The sequence below is a fragment of the Syngnathus leptorhynchus genome, chromosome 3 (assembly GCF_054491065.1).
Source record: "Syngnathus leptorhynchus isolate UIUO chromosome 3, UIUO_Slep, whole genome shotgun sequence".
Lineage (NCBI taxonomy): Eukaryota > Metazoa > Chordata > Actinopteri > Syngnathiformes > Syngnathidae > Syngnathus > Syngnathus leptorhynchus.
In genome coordinates this window covers 11,744,993-11,762,725 of record NC_141197.1, presented here as the reverse complement: position 1 = coordinate 11,762,725, position 17,733 = coordinate 11,744,993, and the positions used below count along the sequence as shown (strand labels likewise).

Genomic DNA, 17,733 nt, shown 5'->3' with positions numbered 1-17,733 from the left:
TAGCTTATAAAAAAAAAATTAAGACTCTTTTCCTTTGATTTATGAGTCTAAACAAGTGTCATAAATTATTGATTATTGATATTAGCGTAGACTCATTCATCTTGTTTAAATGTGGCATTTTGTGTGCCTGTGTGGATGTAAACAAATTTGAGTGTATAACTCAACCATTCATTTACTTTATTTTAGCAAATCCATTTCACTCGTAAATTATTGTTTTGTAAGATGAAAACAAATTGTTGAACAAACTTTCACAGACTGTCTATTTGTTTAAACCAAAGGGTGGTCTCACCAGTCGTAAAAACCGATTTCATCCAATCATGAAAGACATTCACGCTACACAAAAATGCTTCAGATGTTTTTCTTTTAAAGCACAACACCACCATGCTGCTATGGCGATGCCTCCAAATTTCTCATGCGTTCCTCATCACTATTTCAACTACTTTGGCTTTCTTTTGTTTGTCCTTGGCATGAGAGACAGCACAGTGAATCCCTCTGCCTGGCCCCAGTCCCCCGGCACTTTTGGCACAGAGGCAAGCGACCCCAAGTGTGAGAACAAAGGCCTTTACGAGAAGATGATCAGAAGTCTGCGGTGCAGTCAACCAGCGCGCACTGGAGCGCTGTCACGATGCGGTGGGGTTCATCCCCGTGTTTCATCTCGTGGTCTAAAACGACAAGAGCTCAGTCATCGGTGCTGACAGTCTCACAGTTTTTCCCTCTCCTCCCACTTTGACAAATTCCCATTCTGGGAAGAGAACATTGAGTATTCACAGCACATTAGTCAAACGTAAGAGTGCACACCATTTGTATCACTCGACAGTCAGTATTTTATGGCTCGGCCAGTAATCTCCTTTTATTTGCCACTTACGGACAGACAGACATTTAAATGCTGATGAAGAAAAAGTTGAATGTTTTCCTTGGGGTGAGACATCTTGCAAAGGCCATGTTTGTTCCAGCTCAGTTGTGCACTTGTTTACTGATTTTTAAGACATTTAACAAGACTGGTTGAATTTGACAGTTTATAAATGATATTGACTGACTCCTCTTGAAGTTACATAAACCCACTGTGATCAAAATATTCTAATTATAGAGGGAGCTTGTTTCTGTCAACACAACTAAGAAGATACACACAAGCCACTTTTGTTTTGTAGCATCAGTCGGAGAAGCCGACACATTATCGTTGGCTCATCACGGTCGGATGCTTCTTTTGAACTTCCTTTGCTGATTATTTCCCCCTTTTGAGAGTTCGCTAAGGCTATGAATGGAGAGTTTACCATCACTTTGGTCTCAATTGAGCAATAAAACAAGTGGAAAGGAAAGCCAACGTGGACATGCTCGACGGCTAGAGTTATTGTTAGTTTGAATTGTTCAACCCTCAGTGGATTTGCTCTAGTACCCAGCCAGTGAACCATAAAAGAAGGAATAAAGACGCTTTGGTGAAACACAAGTCGATTGGTGAAATGGAGAAAAACAGTTTGTACTTCTCTGTCCATGCTTGATTAATCATAGCGCAAGAAAAATATCTTTATATATTTGTTGGAGTCCTCAAACATAAATTCTAAACATAATGTCTGGACTGTGAGATTTTTCTGGCATGTGCATTCTGTGGCCGCTCAGGATGCTTTTCTGGACAATAACACGATCAAGACATCCACAGTCTTCAACTGTGCGAGGATGCCACGGGCATACGGCATTCAGTTGACTTAAATCGTGCTTTAAGAGGAGACAAATCGGATGTTTACAATAATATACGGTATATACGTAGCCTTTTGACTTTTAGAACTTGAGTTTTTGTCCTTGTTACATAACCCTCTTGCCGCCTCGAGTACATCTAAGCCTGCAGAGCGCAATGTGCGTCAGATCTTGGAGAAGCTTGTAAAAATTGTCTCCAGCAACCACTGTGTATCTATCAGGTTTTTCTCATAAGTGAGGTGGAAAACCAAGCTCACATGTCTTTGACCTTCCCTCCTTTTTCTGAGAAAAATAGTAATGTACCTACAACTGCCAACGACCGACTTAATGCTGTTGACGTTAATTACGGGACACTCAATAGAGAACAGAGCCCAGATGGGATGCATTCATCACACTTGAAGAAGACCTCTTCAGGATAAAGCATGGTTATGTAACAGGCTATTTCAAACATTCCAAGCAATGACATTGTTGTGATGGACATAATATGGTACACGTTGTAGATTTAGTAAGTTAAAATTGTATTTTTATCAATAAAAGAGCATTTTGAAGGCCAAAAACTTTCTTTCTTATCTCTACTAGTTTTTTTTCCTCGTTTATTTCACATTGAAGAGACCGGGCCCAAAGAAATGATAATGAGAGATGAGCACTGTTCGTCCACAGGAGACCATGGCGATACGAACGGGAACGCGCATGAGCGAGCGCTCATAGATCGAGTGCGAGCGCGTTCTCCCCTGTCGCTTCCCAGTTCACGCGCGCACAGGTGTCCGTTTGCTGGTTGACAGACACTTCCTCATTTCTCATTCAAAAATGTTTGCACCCTAAGGAAAGCGACGCTCAGATCAGTGACGCAGGGAAAGACAAAATTACCCACGGACTACTGGTGAGCGCTCTATCCAATTAACACTACTGCGCGTCCACGCCGCCACTCACAGTGATTGCAAACAACAAAAATCTATGAATTATTATATTATGAAATATTTTGTTGTGTACGGAGTGGATAAATGTGGATAAAATTAATGTGGATAAATAATCTTTCACTTAATGCATGAAGTGTGAATTGGTACAAAAATCATTTATTATTTCATGTGTTGAAGGTTTTTCACCTGATGAGAAAACTGAGTGTAACCACGTGTTCGAGTCAATCCCTTGTTTTCAAGTGAAGAAAGCTGTGCAGTTAAAATGTGCTCGACAATTACACTGAATTTAAAAAGTCTGCACACCCCTGTTCAAACTTTCATTATTACAAAAATACTCACACCATTTAAAACAAGCACTCATGCCACTGACAACAAACTAGACAACTCAATTTTTGTCATTTTGCAGAAGTGTGTTCACATTTTATGGCTGCAATGAAAGCTGCGAGATTTATATCTTGATTTATATAGCCGTGATCGCTTCTACCCGATACTTTTGTCAGATTTTAGTTTATTTAGAACATCCATCAAATCTATCAATATTTTACGAAGGACGATGAAGTCTGGTTTTTCAGGAATTGCAGTTGGTCCAGTAGTTGTATTTAAAATGTCTTGATGTTGTTTCGTTTCAATTGTGTGCTGCACAATCCACTACAATATGTAAATGCGTATGTGGAAGTGTGCAGACGTCAGTGCTGCGTTTTCTCCTGGAAAGCGGTAATTTGTGACGTTCTTATTCAGGAGTATCCTTTAACCAACTATTCCCAGCTGGAGCATTACAAATTAGCTCCCCTGCCAGTTCTATGTCATTAATACAGGGTCTAACTGAGCCAAATGGAATTAGTATCTCAGATAATACCCTGAAGTCACTTTTCCCATGTTAGTGATGTCACTGAGCTATCTGCATTCACGTTGGCACTCACAACCACTGCCAAGACAAATGTTAGACTCGGGCCTCGCTCCCTTGAAACCAGTCCGTGGTGAGTTTATAGTCTTTGAAAATCCCTGGCCTTCTTGCCCGATGGTTCCTTGAGGGCTCTGGGAAATGTTTGGTTCCCAGACAGAAAAGAGTGAAAAGCGTCAAGCCTGAGACAGGTTTTCTAGGATTGTTGGAAGCCTTTCTAAAAGTTTCTCTCAAGAGTTGAAATATCAGCTTCTTCTTTTCTAAGGCTCATCAAAAGTACAAGTCTGGCTTGATATCAGTGATGAATGTAGATCATGTTTACATAAGTCTTTGCATTTGGAATCAGCAGCATTCATCCAAAAAGAATGTTTCTCTAGCTGTATCTGGACTTTATTTGACATGCACTGTTTTTCGTTAAGGGAGCCAATCATTATGTTATCGTGGTATAACACACAAACCAGTGGAGGTTCTTTTTTTTTTCCATTCTACAACTCCTAGTCACTAATTATGATAGTGGCTGGGTGACTGGATTTGCAAGTGTAGTTATATTTAAAATCAAGTTCAGACAGTCTGTGTGGAGAAGACAGAACAACATTTTCGCTCTGGTCCCTCCAAGAAAAATGACCGTAAATTATATTTCGGGAGTGGTGGTTGGATTTGACGTCTGAGTTAACCAACGTAGTCGCTTTTTGCGGCATTGTCTTTTTGGAAGGAACGTGAGCAGTAAGGGCAGATGAGAGCGCTGACACAAGTGTGAATCTTGATAGGTCTGCTGACGCACATTAACTTCACAGGAACTAATGGAAGCTGCGTCAGCCAGGTGGTTTCTGCCAAACCAATGACACATGTCTCAATGAGAACCAGGTGGCTTCATGATACTGCTGTCACAGTGAAGGTGTCCATCCAGACCATTTTTCTTTTTTTAATCTTCCCACAGAGGTTTTGTCTGCTGTTCATTTTTGGGAAATTGACTTTGAAAGGTGGCGTGTACCCGGACTGATCAACTGTCAATCACATGATAGACACTGAGAGACAAACATCCATTAACGCTATGAAAAATGTGATGTTCCCACATTTTGTACATGCATCTCTTATTTTTGGAATGTGCAAACAAGATGAAGTACTTGGTGATCGCTACATAAAGAATCCATTCCTTGGACCACTATGCTCCCAAGATGCAATGCCTATTTGCGTTTCACAATTTTTCACAATGACAGGCAAATTTATTGATCAGACAGCCCATACTTGTGAGTTTCACAACAGACAATAAATCCAGCGTCGAGACGGACTGTTGGATGAACATTCACAGAAAGAAACGTGGACAGTGGGAAGAGGACCAAAAAAACTGATATTTGAAAATCCCTAAATTCTAATGATGTATGACTGACACCAAGTGGAAAGAGGTTAAATGCAGAGCATCTGTTTCAATAAACGTGTTGAAATTTGAATTCTGTTAGTGGATAATTACAAAAGAGATCTGCAAGAAGGAACTGAAAACAGTGTCAAAGTGAGTTGAGAAATGACATGCATCCAAAAGTAGTGCTTTGAAATGACCTTGTGGCAATATGGTGCTTATAGGAACTATGTTGATGTGAGTCAAGGAGTTTCTTTTATACATGAGTATTTTCTATCATCTTATGGCATCTATCGACAATTTTTTTTTTCTATGGGTGTGTTAGTTACCGGTGGATTTTGGCTATTCACGGAAGGTCTTGGTCATTATTTATCTTAAACAGTTAGGGAACATCGTAAATAAACTGCACGTGACTCAACAATGTATCTAAAATTGAAACACTTTTCAGCTTGATTTGACAGTATGAGGCGACTTTAATTGAGTCACTATCATAACAGTGAGTGTCACATGTCACCCATGCCAGGAACAGCCATGCATTAGGATTGACGGATTCAACTATGGTCACAGTTGCAAAATGTCACCCTCTTAAAATAAGGGCGTGGGTCATATTTTGACGAATAAATAATTTGTTGCTGTAAACATCTCAGGATCCAGGCGACCTCTGTGTAGTTAAACAGATCGTTCAGGGGACAAATGAGGGAATATCCTTGAAGCGTACGCACTTGTGCTTTTCCAGACACGTGTTGAAAACAGTTTTGATCACGTGTTGGATCAACCACGCATTTAGATCTCTCGTGTTGTTTTATTCCCTTTTAATTTCTCTCTGATTTTAATTTTCAAGATGGATCAGTGTCCTCATATCAGCACACTGTCAATTGCCGCTTACAATTGAGGCATAACCCGTCCCCAAAGAAGAAACCCATTTTTTATTCAGCATTAGGGGCCCTACTGTGTTGTGGATTTTGGTATCTTCAGTCACCGAGGCGTCCTGGCACGCTTTTGGATTGATGAGTTTCTGGGGTGATTATGTAACGCAGGAATTTAGCCAGTAAACAATAAAGTGCGACTGCGCTCCATAAATATAACATATAGCTTTGTTTCCACCAAAGTCATTTTTCACGCTGCAGTACATTAAGTCACGCGTCTTTAAACTTGTTCAGCTTGAGATACAAATTCCCTCTGGAAACACCAAACAGAATAAAGTTAGACTTGAATGAACGCCCCCCCTCAACCAATTTTTAATAGAAAACTGTTACAGATGTCTGTGTGGTCGTCTCACAGAGATCACTACTAAGTATTAAATCAGAAATGGATTCACCCAAGAAGGAAAATTCTTTCCAAATGTAAATCTCAACTTGAATCAGGGTTTCAGTGAATATTGTCACAGGACAGTAGGACCATTTCCTGGATCAGAGCAGGTTAAAATGTGAAAGTTGTACATAGCTTTCAAAATCAAAACAATTCATGATACCAAGAATTATTTTTGCATTTCCAGAATTGTCCGCTATTAAGACTGAAACCTGGCAACCGTGTCAAAGTGAAAAAGGTCAACTCCCCCCAGTGCTGCCTGCTTGAGTGTCGACATATTCCATGTCAGCATGTAACCTGTTTCGACCCCATCCTTTGACTGCGTGTGGCTTCATCACAGCCACACACAAGTTTAGTCGAGCATCCAAGTTTAAAAGAAGCTTCACAGCTTACGATGTTGGAAACTACCTGTACATTTTTCCAGACTCATTAATGAGCCACATAGTGTGCGTCGACAGTGAAGTACCATGCATGAATCAACGCCATTAATAACGCTTACATTTGCTTTTTGTTTGTCTTTATGGTGGCCAACAAACTTTGGCAGCTCTCACACGTTGGCCTTGCTAAGTTGTGCTAGGGAGGGAGGGGCGGAGTCACATCAGTAGTTTGTGTATGTTTGCTTGAGAAATTTTATCACAAGTTCCAGCAGCAGATTCTGACTTGAAACATAGGGACACTTTGAAACGATCATGTGTGAAATCAATAAATCAGAATTTGACAGTTGAGTGTGCAGATGCTAAGCCCGTGTTGACATTCTGGGAACAGGGAGAAACTCTTTAGTGACTTTTGTTTTTCTCTCCATTTCTGAATGCGTGGAATAAAACAAGCATCTCTTCATGTGCAACTCGCCATCTCTTCCAGAGGCCAGACCACAAGATGTTGAATAATCTTGTGTCATATCTGACATTTCAGGAAACTGATGCCAGAGACAAATTGGATGTGCATAAAACCACGATTCAGCCATTTCAGGAAAATATTGCAAATACTTGCACGTGGCCTTGCGCTCCAACTGGCCGTTAAGATAAGATGATCTGTCTTAAGTTGTTGTGTAAAAAGGGACCATTACAGCAATGTGCCTGACAGCAGTGGAAATTCCCAAACTAAGACGTGTTGAAGTTTGTTCCCCACTGGGGAGGGACTTGGTGTTTTTATGTAACAAGGTGATTTCAAGGCTCCCCTGCATCACGGCGGGCCGCAAACCTCAAGGTCTGCAGCATCTCGTCCCTTGGAGCTTTTAGAGTAACAAGACTGGTGGAAATTCAGCACTTTGGGCTTGGAAAGGGGAACAGGGATGGTGCTATAAGCACACATCGCTGCCTCGTCCTAGCAAACACAGCTGCGTCTGCACCACAAGTTACAAATGACCCAGAATGACCATCCTTGAAACTGTGTTAAACAAGCTTTTACGTGAAGAGCCTCAAATGTAAAGTCTACTCTTTTGTCAGCTTGTTTTGGGTTTATTGCTATATCTGTACAACTCTTGTAAACATAACATTCACTCAAAGCAGAGTCTGTGACATCTCGTAAAAGTAGACTTTTGAGTTTTTATTAAGAGCATGGAGGCCATCTTGTACCGTAAATTGCACAATAAAGCTTACTCAACAATTACCTAATTGTCCTTCACGGCTTAGCTCCCCGGTGGGAGAATACTATTTGGAGCATGTTATTGTAATTTTGTTTGTCTAGCCCACATTTTTTGTTTTACACTTTATGGGACTGTCTCAGAATTTATGACAAAGGGAAGCACAAGTTGCATACCTGCCAGCAATATGGTCTTTTGCCTTTTCGTCAAAACTATCCCGAAGGAGATTCATTTTTTTTTATGACCAAAAACTGAAGTGTTTCTGCAGGTTTTGGAGTCACCTAGACTTGAATCCAATTAAAATGCTGTGACAAAATGTCATTCAAGCTTAGAAAGCCTCTAATGTGAATGAATTCAAACAATTATGTGAGCCAAAATATCTTCGCAAAGATGAAAACTAGTCATAGGCTGTAGCGGTAGTTTTCTTTTTTTAATAAATGAAATTATCAATCAAAAACTGTATTTCGTGGTATCTTTGTCTAATATCCATATTTGTTTGATGAACTTAAACCATGGGTTCAAAATGACAAACAAAATAAATAAGCAAATGGCAAAAAATACATGTTTTCTTGACACGTCAAGTAATATAGTTGAATGATTCATATTAAAGGATTCATTCTTTGTAAAGTTTTACTGAGTGCAAGGCAAGGGGCAGCTCTTTGCATGGCTATATTTAGTTTGAAGAAATTTCCAGTCATGAATACATAACACAAAGAAGACTGCTGTCTGTCTCCACCACTTGAGAGGCTAGTAAAAACATTTGGACACTGGACTTCATAGGCCAGACTTTCTAAACTCCCTCTCCTCCCAACTGAACTGAACTGACTTGTATATTAAAGGATGAATATGGATGACCCCTGGAAAGGCAAACTTCCTTCATAGGATCATATGAAAGGATAAACCCGTCACTATCTTTCAAAAGCCATATATATGTGATCTGCCAATCATGCCTGGACAAAAGAACCAGGGATTCCTTTTTGACTGGGGACACTGAAATTACTTACAACTAAGGATAGAGGTCGTTTTGTGAGCTGCCAATATCGTTGAAGATGTTCCCATTCAAAGTTTACGGCCTCTTCTTTCCGCTTCTCACATCAGGGGTCACCACAATGAGTCGTGTTTTTAACTTGCATGATTTATATGGCTCACATTTTATGCTGACTTCTCTTCCTCATATTTATTTGGGCTTGGAAAAAGCACCGGGGACATCCAACGTGACGCTTAAAAATGGTACAAAAAGAAACGGCCTGCCTCTGTTTTTCATTTAACTGACGTTTACCAGTCACATTTTTAATTTGTGGTGCCAGAGATTGCAAAGTCACCGTATAGGCAGGAAAGAAAGACATCAAGATGATCGCAATGTTGAAACACGGATATTCAGTAGCAGTTTTCAGTTCGTGTTTCCACAATGTTTTTTTTTTTTTTTTTCTTTTCACGTGTCGTTCAAGAGAAGGTTCACAAATTCAACAAGATAATTAAGTTTGACGTTCACAATTTAGGATTCAATTATCTTCGATTTAATGATGTCAGTGTTCCCTAACTGTGTCCAAAGTCTTTCCCGGTAAAACCTTTCCAGACCGACCCAATCAGCAAGACTTGTGCGTGGATGGCAACTTTTGAAGATTACACAATATTTATTCATGGCCAGACTTCTAAGGGACTCCACAATGTTTGGCTGCCTCTGTGTTGAAACTCTCTGAGTGATGCAGAAAATGGAACTAATGTGAGGACTTTGCATTAATTTGTGTAAAACAATGTTAACTGAGAGCAAATGTTGAGCTTTGTGTCTCCACCACTGTGCTCTCTCACCAGATCAATAGAATACCGAGACAGCGGACCTCTGGGAAAGAAACCAACACCACAACAACAACGACGAAGCTTAAGTATAACACGTATCATGTTCTGTTGAAGAAGCCAATTAATTTTTTGGAGTGATCAAGAGAGAAGTGAGCTCAATCAGAACTGCCATCCGAGTAAGGCTTGTCAGATGTTAATTGACTTCATTTGCTTAAAAAGTAGTACAATTTAAGTCTACAATTTGACAGTTCTACAGCTGCTAATTCCCCGTGAACCATAACACACTATCAGATTCCATACGCTTAATAGGTTTGGGTGAGGATTAGGGGCTACTGATTGCAAGATACATTCTGATTTAGTTCAAATAAACGAGTGGAATGTCTTTGTTAGCACTGGCGGAGCTAGAGGGTGGCCGCGGGGGCACTGGTCTCTTCTAAAATATGTTTGGACCCCTCAAGTGCCAGGCCAGATAATTGACTTGTGGGTATTTCCCGATTATTACGAGAATTTCTTTTCCCACTTTTTTTTAAAAGATCTTAAACGCAATCAATATTAGAAACTCTGCTTTTAGTACGTGTAACCCAGTAGACATCTTTTATAAGTTTGAGTTGCATCGCAAAATAAATGCTGTTGTGACGCTGTGAATGATGAAAACCGGTGTGAATAATGTGAACTTCTGCCATCAAGATAATTGAAGAGTGCATAGACTCTACACAGAAAGGCCCTCACAGACATTGATTTGAACTTGGACTTTTTTGGGGAGTATTGTGACTTTAGTGCTAACCACTGAACTGCCACTATTTTTTAATTATCCTAAAGAAAAAAAAAAGTTTTTATTTAAGTGCCAATGTGGTTGTTTAACTGCCTGGCTCCATAGCTCATCATAAACGACATCAATGTTAAAATAACTCTGTAATTTTTAATCGCTGTTATGGAAAACCCTGCATTCCCAAGGGTCAAGATCCAGAGAAAAATCTGGTAATATTTCACCCCTCCTCTGTCTTGAAGCTGACAGTGTAACCGAGTCATTTTCACACATAATTTGTACTCATCTTATTCCTATTAGTGCTTATCTCAAGTAGGCTGTGTCTGAGTCACATACGTACGTTGTATAACAACCCATTCAATCACCCATCTGCCCCCCCCCTGCCCCCCCTATATCCCAATTCCATAAAACACAGCCTATACACAGTTGAATAAGTCCATAGGATGAAGCAAGCAGTACAGTATGTGCCGGATTGGTATGCTCTCTACGCTGTCAATGAAATGTAAACTTGGGAAGACCTACACCATCTGCGGTGGCGAGACCTTCCAGTCCTGATAGTGAAGCTCTTAGCTGGATGGGATTATATAATGTTATATAACCGATTAAAACGTTATTTCAATAATTGGGTACAGGCCCGATGCTGGCGGCTCAAAGGGGAAGAGAACGCGTCTCTATTTTGCTAAGATGATTGCTGTCTTGCTTGAGTGTAGATTGTACCCACTGCTGTGGAATCAGTTTGATTTGTTACTGTGTTTTGCTAAGATAGCTGTGATTAACGTGGGAAAACAAACGGATTTGAAATGCTTTCATACTAAACACGCGTTTGCCAGGAAGTTGATAAAATAAGTGAATGCAGACCCACTGAGACGTTGAGGCCCTTTATCCCCTTTCTGATCGGGACTCATCACTCTCAAAAGCTGTGGAAGTGAGAAACCTGTTGCAAAATGGATGCTACTACATCTAGCATCTTTTTATTATGCTTACATATGTTTACAGTTTTTTTTTTTGTGTGTCACAGAAATATATATGCATATGAAGAAATGTATCATACCCGGTTGTCATGGGACTTTCCACGCCACAATGAAAATGACTCGCAATTTTGCCGGATAACCACTGATGCGATCAAAGGCTCTCAAGTTCTTAAATAGTTGGGGAAGGAGCACTCATGCCAAACACCAAAGTGCGTCACGGGGCGCTGTTTTTATAAGCAAACCCCCCAAAACATCAGGAAACCTGAAACTGTTTAATACTACAGGCTGTGTGTGTGTGTGTGTGTGTGTGTGTGTGTGTGTGTGTGTGTGTGTGTGTGTGTGTGTGTATGTCCACAAGTGAGTTTTTTAGCTTTTCACATGTTTTCAGTAATTATCCTCAAACATACACAATGATTTTCGAAACAAATCTCTGAATTCATTCTCAAGAGTGCTCGACTGGTTATGATCAGTTCTTGGCAACCTGCCTGGCACATTATCAGCCACCCCACTCGCATCCAGAAGTACTCTCTTTATATTATCCCAAAATAAAAGAGCAGACTCAAATTGGCGAGGAAGTGAATCTAAGTGGCTTTATCTGCCTAACCGACATATGAAACTGAGGATTCTGTTATTTGAAGCTACACTACAGCAAGGCAAGGAAATGTTCAAGTAAATTAAAAGTTAGAGCTATTCGACTTTCAGATGAAATTTCCGGATTAACCTCAATCACAACATGACCTTCTTATTGAATTTAAAATGACCTCTACTTGCACTTGCACCTGGTTTTATACTGCCCTATACTACAATGTGAATATTATTTTTTGCTGACTTGGAATGAGTTGCCCAATTCCTGGGATATGTGACCAGGTTGGTGCTGTGAAGGCATTCGAGGCAAAGCTGTCATTTTATATATAAAACAAATGAAAATAGCACATTCCCTAGAAAGATCCACAGACACTTTATGACCTAAGTTTAAAACAGCGATGTCCGGAAAAAGTTAATGACTTTTCCCTGCGTCACACTGTTTCTTTACTCCTATTTATTACTTGCTCCCAAATGCCTCCATGCCTTGGCCTTACCATAGCTGACCTCCTCCATCTCTGCTCTCCTTCCCGGAAGGTGCGGTCATCTGACGCTGGTTTGTTTCTCCACCCAACACCAAACTGCGAACTTTGATGTCAGAGCTACCAAACTTTTTGCCTCCTATTTTTACATTGAAAAAACAAAGCGCAGGTCATCGTGAAAAAGAATGGAAACGCCTCTCCACTGGTTCTCGCAGTCTTTGGACGCCCTCTGCTGATAGAAGTACTTCTTGCATGAAAGCGCTCAGGAAAAAAAACAAAAACATGAAAAAGAAGAGGGTTTATGAGAGATGCATGCATGGACAAAATGATGACCCAGTCACTTTTATGAGCCTGTTTTTGTCCTAACACAGCCCCCAATTCCCAGACGGATTTGTTACTTGCTTTGCTGGGTGCCACAAGAACGTTCTGGTCATTTTTGACATGACTGAGTCTGTACACCTCAGTGCCAGCCGGGTTGGGTAAACCACTAGGAGGAACTGGGTCAGCAGGCCAGACAGACAGATGTGAAGATTGGAATTTAGCACAACACTCCAAGACAGACCGGGTTGAACACAATATTCCAATATGACAGACAAAATAAAGACTATTTTGTGACCACAAAAACTTCTCCGCTCTGCTTACTGTTTCTTCAATTTAGAACTACGTGGAAAATAGGAGCATACCAACGTTTTTCTTTGTGCAAAATATGAACAATTCCAGAAATGACCAGTTAGTAATGGACAAATGTCTTCACGGTCACCTTTCATTCTATTCACATATGGCTGAGTTTCCCCATTAGCCTTATCATTTATCAAGAAGCTACACAATTCAATTGACCTCCTTCCACCAATAGGGGGAGTTGCTGCTTCATGAACTCCAAGCATTTCTTCAATGCAGGCCATCCTCCTTGAGTTTATTACTCGAAGGTGACATTCTTGTTTGTGCACGGTGCAGCAAGGGATAATGTCGGGCTCACAGCGAGCACAGGTGATATCACAATGTGGGAATGAGCTTCAGAAAAGGTGTGAGATTGTGGATAAACTGAGTGTGATGTTTGGAAAGGTAAGCTATCTCTGAGAAATGTGAAGGGGTTCGCATTTGTCAATCATCTGATGTTCTGTATCTTTGATGCAAAGGGTTGTTATGCATATATATATATGAACACAAGCACACAATCACGGAGCTAATGGTGCAATTAATTTGGCTGTGATTTGATGGGTTCCCAGGGCAATTAAGTCATTTCCAAGTCCAGCCTACAGCTAGAATTTTAATGCAACCCACACCTTCCTCATTATGGTACAACTTTATGGAAGCCGTACTTGGTGCACTGGGCCCTCTGATTCCCTCTGCTTCACATATATCCTCAGATATAGTCAGACACACTGCTTCGTATGTCGATGATGATGATAATTATAAAAGTGAAGCAAAATGTGACTGTCCCCAAGAAAACTGTTAGTTATTATACGGGAGGAAGAGGAAAAACTCATTTAAATTGAAGCACTTGGATGTCAGGGGCAATCCAAAATCCACAAGTCTCTTCCCAGTTTTAATTCAAGCCTCCATCTATGTTGCTCTAAATTGCATCCAGCAATGCTTGATTGCTGCCGGATTGTGTCTCCTTAAAAGCACACTGAGGAAGGGAGCAGTTTCTCTCCCTGCACCCATGCTCATACTGTTGATACCTCGGGCTATAACGTATGTAAATTGCATGCTTAGTTGAGGAAAATGAAACAGCTAGGGATTACAATTTAACTAGGAAATGTTTTCTGTGGTCAAAGATCAGTGCGATTGAATTAAAAGAAATTAGAATCCATTTGCCTTGCAGTGATCTGGATTCGACGAGAGGTCCGTCGGTGAAACTTCTTCATTTAGCAGTGAAGTGGCAACTCAGTGCTCTCATTCAACTCCAGCACTAATTAGAAGCGGAGAATAAGATTACAAGGGAAATTCAATCAGAAAATGTACATGGAGCTGAAAAGATTAGTGGAGCTATCGATTGGGGAACCAGCAACCCTATTAACGTTTTGGAAATTGACTTTGAATTTGGCCCTTTTATAAGAGGTATTGGAAATTGTCCGATAAAATCCCCATTTTTGGCTCACGATGTTTATCAGAATAATCTATCATCTATTCATCCATCCGTATGAAATCTCTGTTCAACGGTTGACGTACATGTAATTGATGAAAATCCCCACTCGACGGCGCAAGTGTATTTGCATGAGAATGACTAGACTTGAAGATCTCCTGTGGGTTACCTTGAGGCAGGACTATGGAACGCACCGTGTGACACTGAGAGCTGACAGAATACCATCGCTGAGTTCATTATGAAGCTAAATGTCATCAATATGATAAGACCAAAGACTGCATGCTTGAATGTCTCTTTATCCAATTTAGCTCAAACCGTTTATGGTGTTATTCTTCCCTGTACAATCGATTGGAGACACAATAGTGATAAAGTGCTCAGAGAGAGAGAGACCTTTTAGTAACTGTGTGGCCAGTAGCTGATTAACCTTTGCTTTAGTTTTGGGATAATATATTCAACAATGTTGTAGCTCATTTCAAACGGTTCAACTGACATTATTCTCACAATGGAGACAATTTTCCCAACATATTTTCCTTCTTTTAGACTTTGTGCACCTTTTTGAACTTGATATCTAGCCGACCGTGCCTTGACATAAGAGTTTAATTAGTTCATGTAACGGCTGTCAATTCGTTCCAGCCTCTGCATAAAATAAACAACAACAGTTTTGTAATATGTTTTATGAGGAAAATAGCAACACTATACTCCATAAACACATACACCAATGACAGAGTTGAATATAATTCAAACAAATAAAATAATTTAAACATCACATTTCTCCTTCAATGCACACTGTGCTGGTCATTGTGGTATAGGCACCTTGCCCATATGAGGGCAGTATAAGACGGTACATGGAGAAAGTACCAGATTCTCAGTCATTTAGGCTACAGAATATATACTTGTGATATTGCAATATTGTCTGACTACATGTGTTGCTTTACCAGTTTTATTCAATTATCCTTTTTATAATAATAATAATAATAATAATAATAATAAAAAGAATCTTTTTAATGGAAAAAGTCAACCTGTTTTCCATTAAAAAGGCCAAGTCAGCATCTCTGTCGTCAAGACAATACCACATCCAAAGAAGGATGAGTCCTCGTGCTGTCACCCTTGATTTAGTCTGGATTAGGACAGAAATTTGAAAAAATGAAAGACAGGCATAAAGGTGAATGTGGACATACCATTTTTTACACATTTAAAACAAATTATCTGTCATCCCGCATATGAGCCGTATGGACCCCGATATCCATCATACTTTGATGTAATGGGATTTCCTGGGTGAGCAGCACTCCTTCCTTGAATGGCACGCTGGGCCGCAGGTCAGAACCCCGTCCCCCGCCTCCCACTGCTGCGCGCACGTCAGCTTTGTTTGGGTGATTGATAGGTCATAAAAAGACACCAAATGCCAAGATGACTGCCACATAGATTACTCGGCACTGCTTAATTCTAGCAAATAAAGGAGGGAAACTTATGAATTTTATATCTCTTCCCTAATATTTACTAGATTACGTTAAAGTTGATTATGCTCATGTTACATGACCATCATTTAGACTTGAGAACTATGTATGACCGCTAGGGGGAGACATAGTACATTAAATTCATCCATCCAACACCAGCAACCTTGTACAAAAATAATTAAAATTGAATCAGAATCAGATTATATTGTTTTATAATATGTGATGATCTGCCACGTCATCTTAAATACAACAAAAGTTAAATATTCAAAATTAAGCATCATTAAAAGTAATCAAAATATACTATCTAGTATGTACATAAATATTTTTAAATGAGTCGTGTAAACTTACTTAACTTGACCTTTGAATGAAAATTTCTGACCTTGACCATGTTGGTCTTTTCTTTGCGCTTTAGAACTGCTCATAATGTGATTACGATGTTGCAGAGCGAGAGCTGTCTTTTCTTAGAACTTCTTTCTGAGTCTGACTGTCAATCTCCTACAGCCAAACAGTGTGACGACCCTCACTCACATAAATAATTTATACTTTGCCCGGAATTACAATCGCCATGTCACCATCTGCACCGGGATGTATTCTGAGATGGTAAAAGACAGAAATAGAATAAACCCATGATGAGATATTTTTTTTCTTTTTTTTACAGATGAGAACATTTTCTTCGTCCAAACGAGCTCGGCTCCATTTTGCCTCAATGGATTGGATTAACACAGATCACAAATCTCCGCTTGAACATTGCACACTATCCGAGATTGAAGCCACTGCTTTTGGAGTTGCATTCAAAAATGAGGGGGGAAAGTCAAACAAAGCAGCAAAAATTGGTCATAAAAGCCGGGTAAGCGCTTGATTTAGTGAGGCGATAAAGAGCAGAGGGATGGTCATTTATCATGGAGGCTGGTTCACCAGGAGAGGCCCTGCCACAGTCCCCAGCAAGCCTGGGAGCCGTTTGGAGGTAGAGAACCTCGAGTTGCCCCTGAAGCCTCTTTTGTTCCGATGTCTTTTCCAGATGGATACATTTGAGCCTTCCACGGGTGACAAGCGCTTTGTCTTTGCCGCTCCCAAACTCAATCTTTAGAGTGGTACCGAGGGATGGATTATGTTAGTAGCAAAGCAGAGACGCAGATTTAGCGAGGCTTACGGCTACACGACCAGATGAGAGGGACAGAAAGGCTGGGAACATGCAATAGTGTCAACTTTGGCCCTGGGCAGATTTCCTAACATGTTTCAGTATCAGATATTTTGGCAGTCCAATGTATTCTTTGCTAAGACTAAAATGACAACAAAAGGAGCCGGCTCTTGGGTAAAATTAACCACTTCTTCCCCCCTGTATCGTACATGTCAGAGATATGGGACGGGGATATTTTACACTCCCAGGACACTTCATTAAGTACACTGGCACAGTCTAGCAAGAGCGAATACAGAGGCTGTATCACAAATTTTGCTTTTACAAATACTAAATGAAATAGAAATGATGGTGCGGTACAGGGGCTGGCAATTCGCTTTGGAAACGGAAAGCTACTTTTTGGTTAGTGATTAATGTAACGTACGACTTCTTAAATAACAACTGCTCATCATCTTTAAATTCTGCTATTTTTAATTAATTAAGCCTATTTATCCATGCAAAGACACGGATGATAGTATTGCTCTCTATATTAAAAGCAATTATTTGAATAGATGCATATTGTTCACTCTAAATCTTTGCAAGTGTTTACATTTCCAAATGATTATCTCTTCAACATTCTGAGAAAATCAAGTCCCATGATCACTGGAGAGCCTTTTTCCTCCTTTTTGGGTTCAAGACCAATTCAAAGTGGATGTAGAAAATATTCATC

General features: G+C 40.1%; 1 protein-coding gene across 8 annotated transcripts in view; it reads left to right on the top strand.

The window, feature by feature from the left end:
- Window positions 1-2,432: 2,432 nt before the first annotated feature.
- The window catches only part of zfhx3b (zinc finger homeobox 3b), a 308,314-nt gene continuing 293,013 nt past the window's right edge, over window positions 2,433-17,733 (top strand). For all 8 annotated transcript variants that reach the window (XM_085907649.1, XM_085907647.1, XM_085907642.1 and 5 more), the window contains exons 1-2: window positions 2,433-2,569; window positions 9,564-9,634. The gene's annotated coding sequence lies outside the window, so the exon portion shown is untranslated. The remainder of the gene's footprint in view (window positions 2,570-9,563; window positions 9,635-17,733) is intronic.